Source organism: Canis lupus, chromosome X (assembly GCF_011100685.1).
Source record: "Canis lupus familiaris isolate Mischka breed German Shepherd chromosome X, alternate assembly UU_Cfam_GSD_1.0, whole genome shotgun sequence".
Taxonomy (NCBI): Eukaryota; Metazoa; Chordata; class Mammalia; order Carnivora; family Canidae; genus Canis; species Canis lupus.
In genome coordinates, this window is record NC_049260.1 from 23,076,415 (window position 1) to 23,094,745 (window position 18,331).

Consider the following 18,331-nt stretch of genomic DNA (forward strand, 5'->3'; position numbering starts at 1 on the left):
CAAAAGATACAATTCTTTTTATTTTCTCATATCCACTTTATTTTTATTGAAGATCTCTACTGGAGTAGTGGAAAGTTGTTCTCAGTTCAATAGGGTTTTATCCTATTCCTTAGAGATTTGGTCAAAGTTCCTGGAGACTTAAAGGTGCAAAGGAATGAGAACAGATAATTCTTTTTATTTTATTTTATTTTATTTTATTTTATTTTATTTATTTTATTTTATTTTATTATTTTTTGTATATTTTTTATTGGAACCGATATTTTGGTTGGAGCCAATATTTTATTGAACCAATATTTTTATTGGTTCGATTTGCCAACATATAGCATAACACCCAGTGCTCATCCTGTCAAGTGCCTCCCTTAGTGCCCGTCACCCAGTCACCCCATACCCCCGCCCTCCTCCCCTTCCACTACCCCCTGTTCGTTTCCCAGAGTTAGGAGTCTCTCATGCTCTGTCACCCTCTCTAATATTTCCCACTCATTTTCTCTTCTTTCCTCTTTAATCCCTTTCATGATTTTTTTATATTCCCTGTATGAATGAAAGCATATAATGTTTGTCCTTCTCTGATTGACTTACTTCACTCAGAATATACCCTCCAGTTCTATCCATGTTGAAGCAAATGGTGGGTATTTGTCGTTTCTAATGGCTGAGTAATATTCCATTGTATATATACATAGACCACATCTTCTTTATCCATTCATCTTTCGATGGACACCGAGGCTCCTTCCATAATTTGGCTATTGTGGACCAACTGTGGAAGGAGCCTCGGTGTCCATCGAAAGATAATTCTTGATAAGGTCATTGAAGAACCAGCGTATCTAGGGCCATTGTATAGCCATTTTTTCCCTTGGTTCTTTTGTTACCAGGGCTTGCCCCCTTTCCCTCCCCTTCCTGGGACACTACAATACTTAGACTCTTACCTGGCAGGTTATCTCCAGAATAGCTCATCCAAGTTGTTTACAACCAACATATGTGCCTGATAGGTCGACAGCAGACCAGTACAGATCATTCTCTATTTTGAATACCAGTCTATTATTTTCTCCCCACCCCGTAAATAAACTTCTAAGATTTTTTGGGTAGAGACATTTTTAAAAATGAAGAAATTCTCATTCTTGATTTTTCCCCCATTTTCAATCAATTCTCAACATTCTCTAAGGACTTTAGATTTTAGGTGTCTATATCCAGAAGAAACATGAAAGCTCTTTTCTTTCTCATTCCTCCCCTGAAGCTATGAACTTAGGAATTTGAGTGGGGTGGGTTGGGGGACAGAGTGGAAATGGTATGAAAAGTAGTGAATAATTGCTAGGAAAACAATTAGTTAAAATTTATTAAATAATCTAACTGTACATTTTCCAACATATAAAAGATGTCATCAATGATTATTACATTAAATATATGCAATTTAGTTTTAAAATTTTACTTGATTACATTAATCTATGAAATATCTTACTGATTTTTTTCCTTATAGTTAAAGTTTGAATATTAGCTGGCTTCACATGGAGAATATAAAGATTCTGCTGCACCACTTTTGGACCCCAACAGTGAATGTATCATATTACTCTTTTGATATATACTGAAAACCAATTATATGACAATGTTCCAGCGTTGGGAGTGTAGTGGCTCACAAAAAAAGCCTCTGTCCTAATGAAGCTTTGACTTTACTGGGAATAAGGATAATAAAGATGTATACACATTTATAATGTCACCAAAGTACAGGTAAAGGCTATGGGAAAAAAAAGGGGGGGGGGGAGGCAGGTGAAGGCTTAGAGACTGAATATGGTAATCAGGGACAGTCTTTTACAAGAGCTTTGAAAAAATTAAGAGTGAGCCCTGTGAGTATCTGGAAGAAGTTCCCTGACAAAAGGAGCAAGTGATGGAGGCACTGTGAGAAAGGCAGAGTCCCTGGGAAGAGGAGGAGCAGCCTAGAGTGATGGGAGATGGAGAAAAGTTTCAGAGCCAGATCCTGTGGTCAAGTACAGTGATATAGGCCTGGATAAGAACTTTGTATTTTATTCTCAATAAGTGTGATGGGCTCCTGAGAGTTCTTTTTGCTTTCGTTCCTTAGCTTTGTTTCTTAACCAGAGTGTCATGTGTTTCATAAACAGTGCACAATGTCACTACTTTTAGGACTGACAACTTAATTTCAAGGCATATATACTGAAGTATAACCAGGTCTCATTTGCATTCTAAATTTAATAAAAATAGGATGATATATAAATAAAGTGTATAATTTTATTTTTAAGACTAGCAGTTTATAGCACATGAATTTGGTCACAAACATGTATTTAGCTTAGAATATGCTGCACTCTATATCAAGCAAATAGGCTATTTCTCCTCCCTTTAATCACAATGCCTGACAGGTGACAGACATGTTCTATAAAAAATGTAATAAAAAAAACTTTAGAAAACATATTTTTCTTAAAAAAGAAATTTTCAAGTCAGTGTAGTTAGTGCTGGCATCATAGAAAAATATTTGTGAAGATTTTTCTAATGTAAATTGCAAACTTAACCATGTAAGGGTTTCTAAGCTAAATGACTCAACTGGAGACACAAACAGAATACCAGAATTTTTTTGCATGATTAAGTTGTATACTTCAAAAAATGATAACTATGTCAAAACTTATTCCTTGAACTGGCCACTATACATTACTTTTACATCATCTATTTTAAGTATCCCAATAAATCCCTTAGGCTGTATCCTAAGGAAATAATCAGAGATACGAAGAAAAAATTTAGGTTCTAAGATATTTATCCTAGTATGATAAAAGCAAATTTGACAAAATATAAATTCCCAGCAATAAGGTAATAATCAATAGATTGTGGTATTTTGTATCATGAAGTATTACCATGATAATGAATGTTCACTATTCTAAGTATAAAATAAAGGACCGGGCTCTGTGGTTTTTGTGTTCCCATTCAGGTATATCAAGCTGTCAAATTTGATTCTTCAAGAAGTTCCTCTTTTAATATGACAAGTCTAACATTTGTCTTTTCCACTGTTACTATTATTAATCTTAATTTCAGAAATGCAAACACTATTCATTGATTTGCTTGAGGTCTTTTGGGATACTTCCTGGATTACTTTTGTCTACATATACTTCATTTTATTTTAACACTTAGAAAGCTGAATAAGCAGTCACAAGGACTTCTTGTCCCTGTTAAAACAAAATGTACTATTAGTCTCATCTTTCCCTCAAAGTTTATAGATATATGATTATCTATCTATCTATCTATCTATCTATCTATCTATCTATCTATTATCTATCTATCTATCTATCTATCTATCTAATCTATCTATCTATCAACTATCTATATCATAGAGCTTGTCAAGGTCGTATATTTCTGAGTTTACTTCCTTCTGATTAAACAATAGTATATCTTTTCAATAGCTCATTTTGAACAGAGAAGATCTCACTTGTTATCAGTTTTATTTGATCTTACCTAATTTTTCCATTTTTCTCATATGTGCAGATTATATTGAAGTATGATAGTCAGTCTCTGGAAGTATTGCTCCACTTTATCACTTCACTTCAACCGTATTTTATCTTCCTCTCTGTATTAAAATTAAAATTACCAGGCAGCCGGGGTGGCTCAACGGTTTAGCGCCGCCTTCAGCCCAGGGCCTAATCCTGGAGACCTGGGATCGAGTCCCACCATCGGGCTCCCTGCATGGAGCCTGCTTCTCCCTCTGCCTGTGTCTCTGCCTCTCTCTCTCTGTCTCTCATGAATGAATGAATGAATGAATGAATAAATAAATAAATAAATTTACCAAACATTAGTTTCTTAAATTACCAGTATACTTAACCATTGATAAATTTATAACTTAATGATAATTTATAGGGCAGCCCCGGTGGCGCAGCGGTTTAGCACCTGCAGCCTGGGGTGTGATCCTGGAGATCCGGGATCGAGTCCCACGTCGGGCTCCCTGCAGGGAGCCTGCTTCTCCCTCTGCCTGTGTCTCTGTCTCTCTCTGTGTTGTACATAGATAATAAATAAATTAAAAAAACAATTTAAAAATGATAATTTATAACTATAAACTTATAATGATATTTATTGCATAAACAAGTGACATATTTTATTAGATGTTTGCATGTTATTGGTAGTAGAATGTATGACATTAAGAAAAACAAATGATAAATTTTAAGTTTTCCTCCTCTGAAATGAATAGTTAACTGAAAATTCAGTATCTGTGTAAACTGTGAATGTGTTTTTGCTAAATTTGCCTACATTAGTGTCATATGTTCTGGCTTTAAATCTTGGAATGGTAAAGTTAGAAGACTAAAGGTTATCATATTTAGTAGCATTACCTATGAGAAATGTACTAAGAAATGAAACCGTAATGAGGCAAATCAACATAATTACTTCTTTTTCATGGTTTGGGCAGCACTTCACAGAAAGAAGGACTATAAAGTAGATGTGAGATCTCAGCTCCATAGCATATCTATACCATAAAGAGTTAGCTGTCATTTGACATCTGCACCAGAGAAAAGTCAGAGAGATTCTTCAAGACAGAATATTTTCTATGTAATGTAAAATTTTGATCTTCCAACAACTGCCTAAACTATGATGAAAGATAATATGTGTTGTAATGGTTACTGGAACAGCCTTTGAAGCCAGCCTTCCTTAGTTCAAATCTTGGATCTGCCATTCACTGTTTAACCTGTCTGCCTCAGTTTCTCTTCGGTAAAATGGGAATAAGAATAATATTATTTATTCACTTCACAGAATTTTCTCAATGTCAAATGAGTGACTAATGTGTATAAAACACTGGGAACTATAGCTGATAATTATACAGTGTTCTTTAAATATGTGCTACTATTATTTTGATCCCTCTTATTATTACCCATTCACTTTTCTCATATTTCAGAAGTATTACCTATGATGGCTTGTGAGGTGCTGGCAAACATTTCAGAAAAACAAATCAAATAGGAAAACAAACAAAATCAACTCCTGTAGCCAGACTTTAGGAGATTTTACTGACATTTGAAAACTATTTTTGCCATCTAATTCTAAATGCATCTAAGCAAAAGGCTAGCTTTTGTTGTGTTTTAAAAGCTAAGTTTTATGTAAATCTGATCAGAATAAAGAAGGGAGAATATACATTTGGTTAAACTACAAAAATGCTAAAATGTTTAGTCTCCTTTTCCATTCATCATCTAGAAGTAAATTATGGCATGATACACCTTTATAAAATGCTCTTAAATTTTCTCCAGTCTTTTTACATAATCTAAATCCAAAGAACCAGGGATTATTTGAATACAAGCATAACTACAACTGACAAATAATCTTATTTTGTTTTTAAAAGTTCTTGGGACCACAAATGTAAAATAACTTCTTATCAGTTAATATGCCAAACCAACCAGAATGAGTTGTTTAGTGACCTTTATTAAAAAAAATACTTCGGGCAGCCCAGGTGGCCCAGTGGTTTAGTGCCTCCTTCAGCCCGGGGTGTGATCCTGGAGACCCGGGATCGAGTCCTGCATGGGCCTCCCTGCATAGAGCCTGCTTCTCCCTCTGCCTGTGTCTCTGCCTCTCTCTCTGTGTCTGTCATGAATAAATAAATAAAATCTTTAAAAAAATACTTCCTAAAAAGGCATAATATTACTTTAATCTGACAGGATGGAAAGGGAACATCTGCCACATAAACTGTTTTTTTAAACCCTATATTGTATGCATAACCATTGAATCTTTATTCAGATGTCCAAAGTTTCCAGAAATTTTATATGTATACTGAAAAATAATTTATTAAAATTGAATAAAACCAGATCTTATTATAACAACTTTAATTACTTCTTTTTATAAATTCGTTCACTCTAATTATAAAATTAATACACAGTTATAGTAAAATTTTTGAACATTGCAGGCACTCGTTGAGAAAAAAATGACCCTAAACTAAAAATGGCCTTACACAGAAAGCAGCTTATTGGTAGTAAATTTCTTTTTTTCTTTTTTTAAAGATTTTATTTATTTATTCATGAGAGACACAGATTGAGAGAGAGGCAGAGATACAGGCAGAGGGAGAAGCAGGCTCCATGCAGGGAGGCCGATGCGGGACTCGATCCCGGGTGTCCAGGATCACACCCTGGGCCGAAGGCGGCACTAAACCGCTGGGCCACCAGAGCTGCCCAGTAAATTTATTTCTAGATTGCTCAGTCTTTGTATATATTCATATAGCTATCTCATCTTGGGTTCCTACCAGATATATAGCCATTTCCTCCTGCTTTTCTAAAATTAAACATTATTCCATGGATATTTCTGTGCTACTCTTTATTTTCAGAAAACCCGATTATAAGGGTTCCATGATAATTATTCATCTAGATTTTATTGGGACTCCAACCTTGTGTGCCTTTTCATATTTCCTTAACTATCTCCTTCTTTCACTTTCTTAGGTGGTAGGCAAACTATTCTAGGTCATGCCTCCCTTTTTTGAACTTGGATGAAACAGTACATTGTGAAGAGCAAAATCCAACTTCCAGAAGGGTCACCAAATTAGCAGGGGATTAGCTACCCTGAGGTCAACTTTGACCAATAGGAAATAAGAAACGGAAGAGATCAGGGCATATAAGTATCCCTCTTTTCTTTCTTCTGTGGACTACTCCCAGGACTGGCTACCTTCAGGAACAGGTCTCATACGCTAAGTCAACATGGCTTCAGAGTTATCTAATCTGTCTTTTTTGTGGCTTAGTTGAACCAGTAGCAAATGTGGCTATTTATTGCTTGACGTTGCTTTGCATCTTAACGCATTTCCTTTTTATCCTTACCCCCACTACACTGGGCTAACAACTCCCAAGTGAAATTTAAGCAAATTAATCCTTCAGGTTTCCACTTTCTTAAGAAAATTAATTTTTCTTAATTTATTTAACAATTTTCATTTCTTGAAGAAGCTATTGCCATTGTTTTGCTATTATAAATATTTAGCATAATAATATATAGCCATTTTGTGCATGTCTTTGACTGCATTTCTTTCTATTTCACAGGACCGATGAGAAATGCCCTTGTTAAGGCTCTTAAAATATTCATTGTAAATGGATTTTTCAGAAAGGTTATGCATATATTTATATATATATATATATATACACATATATACAAACACACACACATAAATATCCCCACAAAAAAGTGAAAAGAATGCTCATTGCCAAAAATGTGTTTATAACTTTAAAATTTGCCAATCCAATGATCTTAAGTGGCATTTAAAAAAATATGTAGGCATTACTGAGATTGAATATTTTTTCATGTATTTACTGGTCATCCATATTCTTTTATAAATTGTCAGTTTGTGTTCCAATTATTTATAGGAAAGTAAGTTTCTGTTGCTTTATAAGTATTCTTTAATAATAACAGCATCCCTTACTGATTTTTTAAGAAATATATTTTATATATCTATATATGCTCTTTTTATGATATTTTAAAAATTAACCATATATACCATTCTGTCACCTACCATTGTGTTCATGTATAGAAAATTATTCCTCATATAAAAAATGGAAATATTCACATATGTTTCATGAAAAATAGCTTTCTGTTTATCACTTATCTAAGTATCCTGGAAACTCTTACTTAATAATATTTCCTTTCCCTATAACTCTTCTAGACTCTGTGCTGGGAACTCTTTACTAATCATAGTCCATTTTTTTTTTACCATTGGACTGGTATCATACAATTTTAATTAAGGTAGTTTTAGATATATCTAAGTTCAAGCTTTATCAAATTATGTTTTATTATGAGGATAATAAATGTACATGTTAAATAAAAAAATATTACTGAACTGACTAAAATTAAAAAGTGAAAGTGTCTTCCTTTTTCACACACACACACACACACACACAATTTAGTCATCTGCAGTTAATGGTTTTTGAGTTTAGGCTCATGGTAATTACCATTATTACTTCAAAAACAGTTTTATGTACCAAATATAAAATGTGTACAGTTTCTTTTCTTAAGATTTTAATTATTTATTCATGAGAGACACAGAGAGAGGCAGAAACATAGGTGGAGGGAGAAGCAGGCTCCCCACAGGAAGCCTGATGCAGGACTCAATCTCAGGATCCCAGGATCACGACCTGAGCTGAAGGTGCCCAATGTGTACAGTTTCTATATACAACATTTACATTACTTCCCTCTTGTTTTCACAGTATTCTTTTTACTTCTGGTAGTTTTATCTATTTTTTTTATTTAAATGATGTACTTGAATTTGCATTTCTTAATATCTCACCTCTAGAAAATAACTCCCTGTTTTTATTTTTTTTAAGATTTATTTATTTATTTTAGAGAGGAGAGGCAGAGGGACAGAGAGAATCCTGAAGCATACATTTACATTTACAGTCATTTCTCTATAATTTTAAAAGATTTTCTCTATATGTTGATGTTAAAGCCTGAAAAGCAATAAACAGCACTTCTCATTCAACTATCCAAATGTATGCCATACAATTAAGTAGTACAACTGATTAGTCTTTGAATCATTATTTTCTGCAAAGGGGAAAAATACTGTATATATATATATATATATATATATATATATATATATATAATGGGTCTTCTTTAAATTTATTTTTTAATTTTCTTGAATTTCCTAGGTCATACTTTGATATCAGTGTTTTTTATATTACATGTTGCCATCTTTCTTAGATGTCTTCGTTTTATGTCTTTGATGTCTTTTCTTTGCCTTTTAAGCAACTTTTTCATAGATATTAGACTTCTCTGTTCTTAAGTGTCTGAAAATACATTTATACATGAATTTGACATTCATGGATGATGAATGATATGACTGGGTACAGAATTCTAGTTTCAAAATATTTATTTTTCATAAAAATTTAAAGATATTGCTTATGTTTTTTTTGTGAAAAATTACCTCCCCACACTTCTCCTTTCATTGCAAATAAAATTTATTTTCCTCTACGAAATCTGTAGGATTTTTATTTTAATGTTGATGATGAAATTTACTTATTCTACTGGGCAGTGAATGGACCCTTTAAATCTGAATATTTACATCTTTCCATAATTCAGGGACTCTTTTTTTCAGTTGATTAGTTCCTCCTTTCTCTGGGGTTACCTGAATCTACACACCATGAATTTACACACTTATCCTTGACTTTGCCTCAACTATTTCGAGAGATTTCTAGATCTGCAATTCAAGCATAAGTTATGTACATTTGTAATTTAGTCCATTGAATTTTAAATATCCAAGAATGTAGTTTACATGTCAGATCTTTTTTGCTTTCATGGTTGATTATTCTTATGTCATGGAAGCAATATTCATCTCAGTTCTCTCAGGATGTGAATTAGATTCAATTTATTTCATTTTTCCTTTGCATGTTTTGATTCCTTAATTCTGTTATTGTTTGTTCTTCTTTGACCATCTCCTTAACACTTTGTGTTTTTCCTCAAGTGCACTGTCATATGTGTTGATTTATTTATATTTTTAAATGAAGTAATTGATTACTTAACATTGGTACACAGCATGCTGGGTTCCACACTAGTGCTGGTTGTGCTTCTCCGATAGAACTTTTCCATAATTAAGGCTGACCACTGATTCTGTGTAAGTAAACAAATATTACTCTGTAGCAGTTATCGACTTTTGTATGGATGGTGAATAGGCAAAGAGGCATACCCAAGGTCTTCATAATTGCTAAACCAAAGAATTTTACTCTGAGAATCAAAATCTCTAATATATTTATCTTTTTTGTCCAACACTTTCCTTTTTATAATCCCTTGAGGCTTGTCTCAACTTCAGTTTAGCTTCCTCGCCAAGACACAATACATTTACTAGTAACCTTGTCCCAGAACAGAATATTTTATCTAGAAAATTTTCTTGGACTTCAGTCTGAGGGAAAAATTCAATACAGCCAGCTGTTCTGTTTATGACTGTAGACAGAGAAGCACAAACATCCCAGGTGTTATCAATAAAGTTTCTTAAAATAATTATCTTGAAGATGACCTACAGCTCAGTCTGTCTTTGATAGTTGTTGACTCTTAGCCTTCTCAGAGTTTCCTTGAGAACATCTGCTTACTTGCCGTGTTAGCTTCACGTTTGGCACTTCTGAATCTGCTATCAGTCTAAACTCATTGGCTTTCTACCTACCAATAATCATCTTATCTAAAAATACAAAGTTGTTTTAATTGACAATTCTATTATAGTTTATATATAATACTTGTACAAATAATAAATATATTAAACATATAATAAAGAAAGAGAGAATTCTTTATGAAGAATTGGCTCCCATAATGATGGAGGTTGAGAACTCCCATGATCTGCCATCTGCAAGCTAGCAGAAATCCCGGGAAATGGTGGTGTAATTAAATCAGTCTTGAGGCCTGAAAACCAAGGGAGCAGATGCTATAAATCCCAGTCCAAGGGCCAGAGAAAATGAGATGAGATGTCCCAGATCATGCAGTGAGGCAATGTTGAGGAGAGGGGTGGTTAAAAAAGCCAAATTCCTAATTCCTCTGCTTTTTGTTCTAATTAGGCCTTCAACTGATTAGCTGATGCCCACCCACACTGGACAGGACAACTACTTTACTGAGTCCATCAATTTAAATGCAAATATCATTCAGAAACATTCTCATAGACATACCCAGAAATTATAATTAATCTGGTCAGATAACTTGACAATTAAATTTAACCATCAAAACTTGATACAAGTCTCTATTCAAATCCTTAGGTCTCAACATAAAGTTGTATAGAATTCTTCATGAAGTTCACATTCAACTTTTATAGTTACACCAAAATTCTACTAGTTTATTATTATTATTATTGATGGGGTATATTTTTCATTATATTTCTACATTATCTTTGATGGTATATAGAATTTTTCATATTTACTTATTTTTTGTTCTCAGCAATAAAATAGATTTTTAGTTGTGATCATTTTTTCAGATAATTTTCTGAGTTTTCACGTAGATAATATCTTTTACAAATAACAGTAATTTTCTTTACTACTTTCCAACAGCTACATGTCATTTTGTTTTTCCACATTCTTCCATAGGCTAGGACTAGCAGAGAAATACCAAAAAGCATGATAGGAACATCATCTTTCTATGATTTCAGAATGAGAGATGCCAATTCAGTATTTGGTAATACAGATAATACAAAGGTATTCATTATTATGTGAAGCAAGGATCTTTATATTTTCCATCCATTCATTTTTAATTAGAGTTAATATGTCCTTTTATTAATGCCTTTTTGGTACATTGTTCCATTTTTATATTTTTAAATCTCCCACTACTTCAAAAACTGTAAGTATTGAAAGTTTGTCATCTGTAGTCTGATGATTTTCTAACCTTCTACAAGTCTGGGAATGTGATGCTATGCTAGAAAAGAACAACATTAAACTACTATTTAGAATATATTGATCTGTTTACTGGCCAATATGCTCTTAGGGCCATTTCTTACTTTCCTCTTACTATACTCTGCTCAGGGGACTTAGCCCCACAACTGCAAAGCCCATACTCCTTTACCAATTAGCATCTGACTAATGCTGTCAGATCAATCCTGTCAATGGGAGCCACTAGCAGGAGAGGGTGAATGGAGAGTGGAGACCAGATTCTAGGTTATTTCTCCCACCTATCTGCTTCAGATTACCTTTTTGGTGTGGCTCCATCTCCTTGTGGTTGTAACTTCTAGCAGCATTCCTCCTTCCCAAGTCCCAGTTCCTTACAGAAAGCCCCTACTCCTGTTTCTTTGTACCACTACTTCCTATCCTTGCTCCTCTAGTACTAGGTTTAGCCGTGGCTTCCTCCTGTGCTAATAGCCAAATTGCCTCATGGTCCCTTGTTTGCCCTTTCAGTTCTTCTAATACTTTTTGGACATAATATTCCCAATATTAAATTTTCTCTACTGAACTCTATAGCTTAAATTCTCTCTGCCTGGCTTCTGACTGATATATGCTTTTAAATTAAAATTGTTATTTAATAATCAGCTGAACAGGTGATGGGGCAAAAATCAAGCAAGACATAATTACAAGAAAAAATTAAAATATAATTTGAAAATAGAGACTTTGACATTTCCTTCTGCTCCTCTTTATATCTAATAATTCTATCATCCAACTAAAAAAGTACTTTAATACCTAGTAAATGAAATAATATTATAAAAAGGGAGATTCACCAGCTCATATATATTGACTTGTGTACCTTAATTCTCAGCCCAAATCTATAAGCTGGATTGCCTCATATGTACCAGAAAAATCATTTAGCTTAATTCTGTTTATGTTTGATAAATAATATACAATCAGTGTACCAGAAGAACATTTTCTTAGAGTATTAGAAAGAGTATTAGAAAAGCTTTCCTACTTATTTTTTTAAATATTTTATTTATTTATTCATAATAGTCACAGAGAGAGAGAGAGAGAGAGGCAGAGACACAGGCAGAGGGAGAAGCAGGCTCCATGCAGGGAGCCCGATGTGGGATTTGACCCTGGGTCTCCAGGATCGCGCCCTGGGCCAAAGGCAGGCGCTAAACTGCTGCACCACCCAGGGATCCCGCTTTCCTACTTTAAAAGTATACTTTCATCAAAAGTCTTCAGGATACATAAGTAAACACAGAAATATCATATAATAAAAAAGTAACTCTCAACCATATTGGGTTTGCACTTTTAATATATGATCCTATATTTTTAACATACTTTTCTTAGATTAGTCATGTTAAATTCTTAAAAGGCCTATTTTTATATTTTATGGGGAAGGCAGAATGAAATTAACAAATACAAGTATATTTTAAAATTGGATTAATTTGCTAATACTTTTAGATGAGAGAATGGAAAGAAATTAATATGGAAGAATACATGGATAGCTGGGTTATCAGCATTGATCTAAGTGAATTCATTTTATTATTTTTATTTTCTATTTCAGCACAGAAATAATTTGGTTTCATATCCCTTTATTTATTGAACTAGATTTATTTTACATCTATACTTTCCTTCAAATGTTAGCCTTTATTTAAATAATCAAAGGCTTTTGCTAATACATTCAACTCATATAGGATTTAATCTCATTTAATTAATTAAAACTATTCTAACGACATACTTCATACACCTTTGAATAAAGGTAATACCATGACTTAGCTAACTTCAGAAAACTACCTTTATCCGAAGGTCTAATTTTGAGAGAATTTGGATTTATGGTATTATGTGTTATAATAATAAACTCAATATCAAGAATTAGAATTATCAGAAAATTTTTAAATGGGGTCAGCATGTAAGTTTTCATAATGCATAGAAGGAGATAAAATCTGAAGTATTTCAGAGGTGTATTTGAAAGTTATTTTGAAGACTGTAAGATTGCCATAAAAAAGAAACAATTGCTGCATCTCCTTAATACATTCTTCTTTCTTTAATGAGTTTTCAAAAGTGATATATTGGTTACTTTCACCTCCTTCACCTCTTTTTTCCACATCTGTACATGCCATTTCTGCCCAAGACATTTATTTGAATTATTTAAGGATTCCATTTAAAAATGAGGCTTGCGGTAGTGGAGAAAGCCTAGGAACGATGCATTCTTCCCTGGAAAACAGAGTGGAGGGGAAAGGTGGGATTGGACATGGAATTGGCTTATAAGCATATCCTTAGCTGGGATGAGGAGAAAGAAACACCAATTTCTCAAATCAATCCTTTCCATCCTCAGGACTTTGAGTACTTAATGTCATTGTCTCTACCAGATAACTCACCACACTGCTACACAAGTATCTCTTTGTTGCACAGTTATCATCATGGGGCCCTGGTATCTCTGAGAACAGGGACAGCATGTTCTGTATCCCCAGTACAGAGGATGGTGCTTGCCACATAACATATATTTAATAAAAGTTGTTAGGTAAAGTAATTAAATGCCCAGCTAAGAAGTGTAGCATAGTGCAGGATTTCCACTATGTCAGTGCTTTTTTTTTGAGTTCTTTCTAGAATGGTTTCTAGTATTGATTTTTTAGAGACACACATGGATAACCATCTACTTTGCCAGCAGCCAAGTATGTTTAGCTTTCTGCTTAGCCTTTATATTAAGTTATATATTTTAATAGTTACATTTAAAAGGACCTGTAAGTAATTTTTTCACAACCAAAATCAAAGCAAACAGAATTTAAGGGCTATTAGAAACTTACAAAGAGCTTTTAGCATATTATCAAATATTTAATTCTTGTTAAACCTACACCAATTTCTGTATTTTCTAGATAAAGTTTCATATATAGTCCTTGCCCTGGAAAATTTACAGGCAAAGGAAGCCTAAACAGAAATGGGACACGCACTTTTTGTCAACACTTAACAATATTATAAGATGTCAATACTATAAGATGATGACTAAGAAAGGCCTATAAAGTACACTGAAATGGTAGACCGCATAATTGAGAACCTGAAATGGTACCACATAATCTAGAACCTGCATCCTAATATACATAAATAAAAAATCTGAAGAAGAAAAAAACATATAATCAGAAAGCTAACAACATGATGAGGAAATAGAAACACCATATCTTGGAGAAGACAGAAATTAATAGGTGAAAGCAGTACTTGCAATGCTATATGCTACCCTTTGCAGGTGGCTAAGAGGGCAACAATAGCTGTGATAGGCTCAAAGGCTAAGTGAGCAAAAGATAAATTTCAGGTCCTGCCAAGATGGAGAACAGTTTTGTAACCTACCTGTCATTTAGGATAGTTCCTGGGATCCTGGAAACTAGGAGCAATTATGAACCAGAAAGAAATCTGTCCTTGCATGGACTGAAGCATAGTTTTAGGTCATCTAGTTTCTAAAAAATCTCAAACTCTAAAATTGGATTACGGTGATCTTAGATTGCTAAAGCCTCCAAACACTTGGCAGTAGGGGGGAAAATCTCCCTGGAAGCTATTAGCACAAATACATGAAATCATCATATTCATGTACAGAATACAATAAAATGTCTAAATAAGTGTAATCAAACAACGGATCTATACACAACAAAAAATAACCCAGTACATGATGAGACAAGATGATTGACAGTCCTACAATTAGTACAGATACTATATATAATACACAGAAAACTATAAATCAACTATGCTATCCATGATCACAGAGCTAAGTGCTGAACTTAAAATATTCAGCAAGAAACAGCAAAGTATAAAAAGTAACAATACAATTTCAAAAAGAACCAATCAGAAATTCTAGAACAGCAAGATACAATGATCAAAATTAAGAAGGTAAAGGATGGATTTTATAGCATACTTAATTTAGCTGGAAAAGAAAAAAAAAAACTATTGTGATTTGTAAGATGGGTCAGAAAAAAACACCCAGAATGAATCAGGAAGAGAAAAAAGTAAATGAAATATAGAAGAAAGGCTAAGAGACAGAGAATACAATTAAAAGTTTTAAAATACATCTAATGGGAGTTCAAAAGAAGAGAGAAAGAAAATGAGACTTAAAAAATGGCTATAAATTTTCTAAAACTAGGGACGCCTGGGTGGCTCAGTGGGTAAGCCTCTGCCTTTGGCTCAGGGCATGATCCCGGGATCCAAGGATCAAGTCCCACATCAGGCTTCCTGTATGGAGCCTGCTTCTCCCTCTGCCTATGTCTCTGCCTCTCTGTCTCTGTGCCTTTCATGAATATATAAATAAATAAAATCCTTAAAATTTTTTTCTAAAACTAATAGAACATATCAACCCATACATTCAAGAATCCCAATGAATCCCACAAAAGATAAAAGAAATTCAGACATATGTACAATATATCTGTGGGAAATCAAAGCAAAAAATAAGTAACATCTTTAAAAAACTCATGGGAGAATCACATTTAGAGGATCAACAAAGGGCAGCTTCCTTTGTAACATCAACAATGAAAGCCAGGAGCCAATGGGATTATAGCTTCAAAGTATTAAAATGATCACCAACACAGAATTACATATTCTACAAAAATATCTTTCAAAAATTAACAGAAAATAAAGACACTGACTGGCAAACAGAATCATGAGACTCCATCACCAACTGTCTTATAATAAAGGAAATAACAAAAAGTGTTTCTAAGGTAAAAAAAAAATCCTAAATATAAAGTCTGAGATGCAGGAAGGAAACAAAACTATAAATATGAGGAAATCTAAATCAACATAGAGTACATGAAATAAAAAATAATAATAGCTGTCAGTGCTTAACATTAAAGAATTAAACCCCATAGGAATAACATATACATAAGTCAAAATGGAGGTAATTGTAGTTAAAGTAAACTACATTGCCCACATTTTCTAAGAAGAGGGTAAAAATCAACAAATACTAGTCTTTGGTACTTCAGGGTTGCATGCTGTAATTTCTAGAGAAAAAGGAATTGAAGAAATAAAGAATATCATACTATAAATATCATAGAAAGGGAAAAATACATAATACCATGTTCAATGCAAAAAAAATATAAGGAAGGTGAGAAAGCCTAATAAAAAATGTAGGACAATATGAATGCAAGTAATAATTTAGTATTTATAAACCTCAATACATTCGTTTATTTAAGAAATGTAATGAATGCACTAATTAAAGGAAAAGAGATTCAGACTTGACTTAAAAAATCAATCATGTGCTGGGGTGCTGGGTAGCTCAGTTGATTAGGCATCTGACTTTTGATTTTGCCTCAGGTCATCATCTCAGGATTGTGAGATGGAGCCCCATGTTGAGCTCCACTCTGGACATGGAGCTTGCTTAAGATTTTCTCTCTCTCTCTTTATTTCTCTCCCTCTTTCCTTTTCTCACCCCCAAAGATCAACCACATGCTATTTACAAGGGAGTTATCTGAAACAAGCGGATATAATAATATTGAAAAAGCATGGAAAAAGTAAATGTACTATGTAAATCCCAATCAAAATAACTTCAAGTATATTAGTATTATTATTTTTTTTATAAATCTTTTTTTAAAGATTTTTTTATTTATTTATTCATAGAGACAGAGAGAGAGAGAGAGGCAGAGACACAGGCAGAGGGAGAAGCAGGCTCCATGCAGGGAGCCTGACGTGGGACTCGATCCAGGGTCTCCAGGATCATGCCCTGGGCCACAGGCGGTGCTAAACCGCTGCACCACCGGGCTGCCCAGTATATTAGTATTAGATAAAATATATTTTAAAGCAAAAAAGCAATATTAGATATAAATATTATTTCTGAATGATCAAAAATTTGATTTGATGGGAAGAAGAATCATTATACCTCAAATAAAATGTACTCTGCATACACAGGCAAAATTTGACAAAATTACAGAAGGTGTAGAAAAATCTATAAAAACAGTGAAAGATTTTAGTATATGTCCCTGAACTGATAGATCAAGCAGGAAAAACATTTATAAAATATAGAATATATTAAGAGTTTTAAATTTGATGTAAAGGATATACAGATAATATTTTATCCAGTGAATTCATCACGCACATTTTTTTCAGGCACACCGGGAACACTTAAAATAACTAACTATACATACCAGGCCACAAAATAACTTTAAGAAAATTTCAGAGAATTAAAATAATGAAAGGCATAGTCACTAATCTTTGTAATTAAATGAAAATATCAATAATAAATAAATCAGGGCAGCCCCGGTGGCACAGCGGTTTAGTGCCACCTGCAGCCCAGGGTGTGATACTGGAGACTCAGGATCGAGTCCCACATCAGGCTCCCTGCATGGAGCCTGCTTCTTCCTCTGCCTGTGTCTCTGCCTCTCTCTCTCTCTCTGTCGCTCATGAATAAATAAATAAAATCTTAAAAAATAATAATAAATCAGAATCTCCTCTAACTTTAGAAATTATAAATACAGTGTTAAATAAACCATGGAAAAAAAGAAAAAAAAACAAAACAGAAATTAGAATGTATCTTGAAATAAATGAAAATAAAAATACAGCATGACATTTAGAGAATACTCAATGTATACTTAAAGGGAATGTTACAGTTTTAAAGCCAAATTTCAGAGATGAGGAGAGGGTGAAAATTGATAAGCTAACAAAAAATAGCATCCATCTCAAGGAAATAGCAAAAGAAAAGCAAAATAAACCCAAAGAATATAAAACAAAACATGTCATAGATAAGAAGATAAAAATCAATGAAATAGAGTTCAAATAAATAAAGTACCAACAAACCAAAAGTTAATTCCCTAAAAAGACTAATTAAATGGATAAACTCTTGAAGAGAAATCAAGAAAAAGTGAAAGCATAAGAAAGCCACTGTTAGAATGAGAAAAAGAATATCAGATCCAACACATATCAAAAATACTGTATTACAAAAAACTTATTAAACTAGATGAATTCCTAGAGAAATGCATCTTCCTAAAATTGACATAAAAAGAAATAGAAAATCTGAATAGTAATGAAATTAAACAGAATCCATAATTTAATTTCCCTCAAAGCAAATTCCAGAACCAAGCAGC

The 18,331-nt window shown here is 33.3% G+C and overlaps 1 long non-coding RNA gene across 1 annotated transcript in view; it reads right to left on the bottom strand.

The window, feature by feature from the left end:
- Positions 1-3,797: 3,797 nt before the first annotated feature.
- LOC111094827 overlaps positions 3,798-18,331 on the bottom strand; it is a 34,768-nt gene continuing 20,234 nt past the window's right edge. The window contains exon 4 of the long non-coding RNA XR_005386205.1: positions 3,798-3,970. This is a non-coding gene — a long non-coding RNA (uncharacterized LOC111094827). The remainder of the gene's footprint in view (positions 3,971-18,331) is intronic.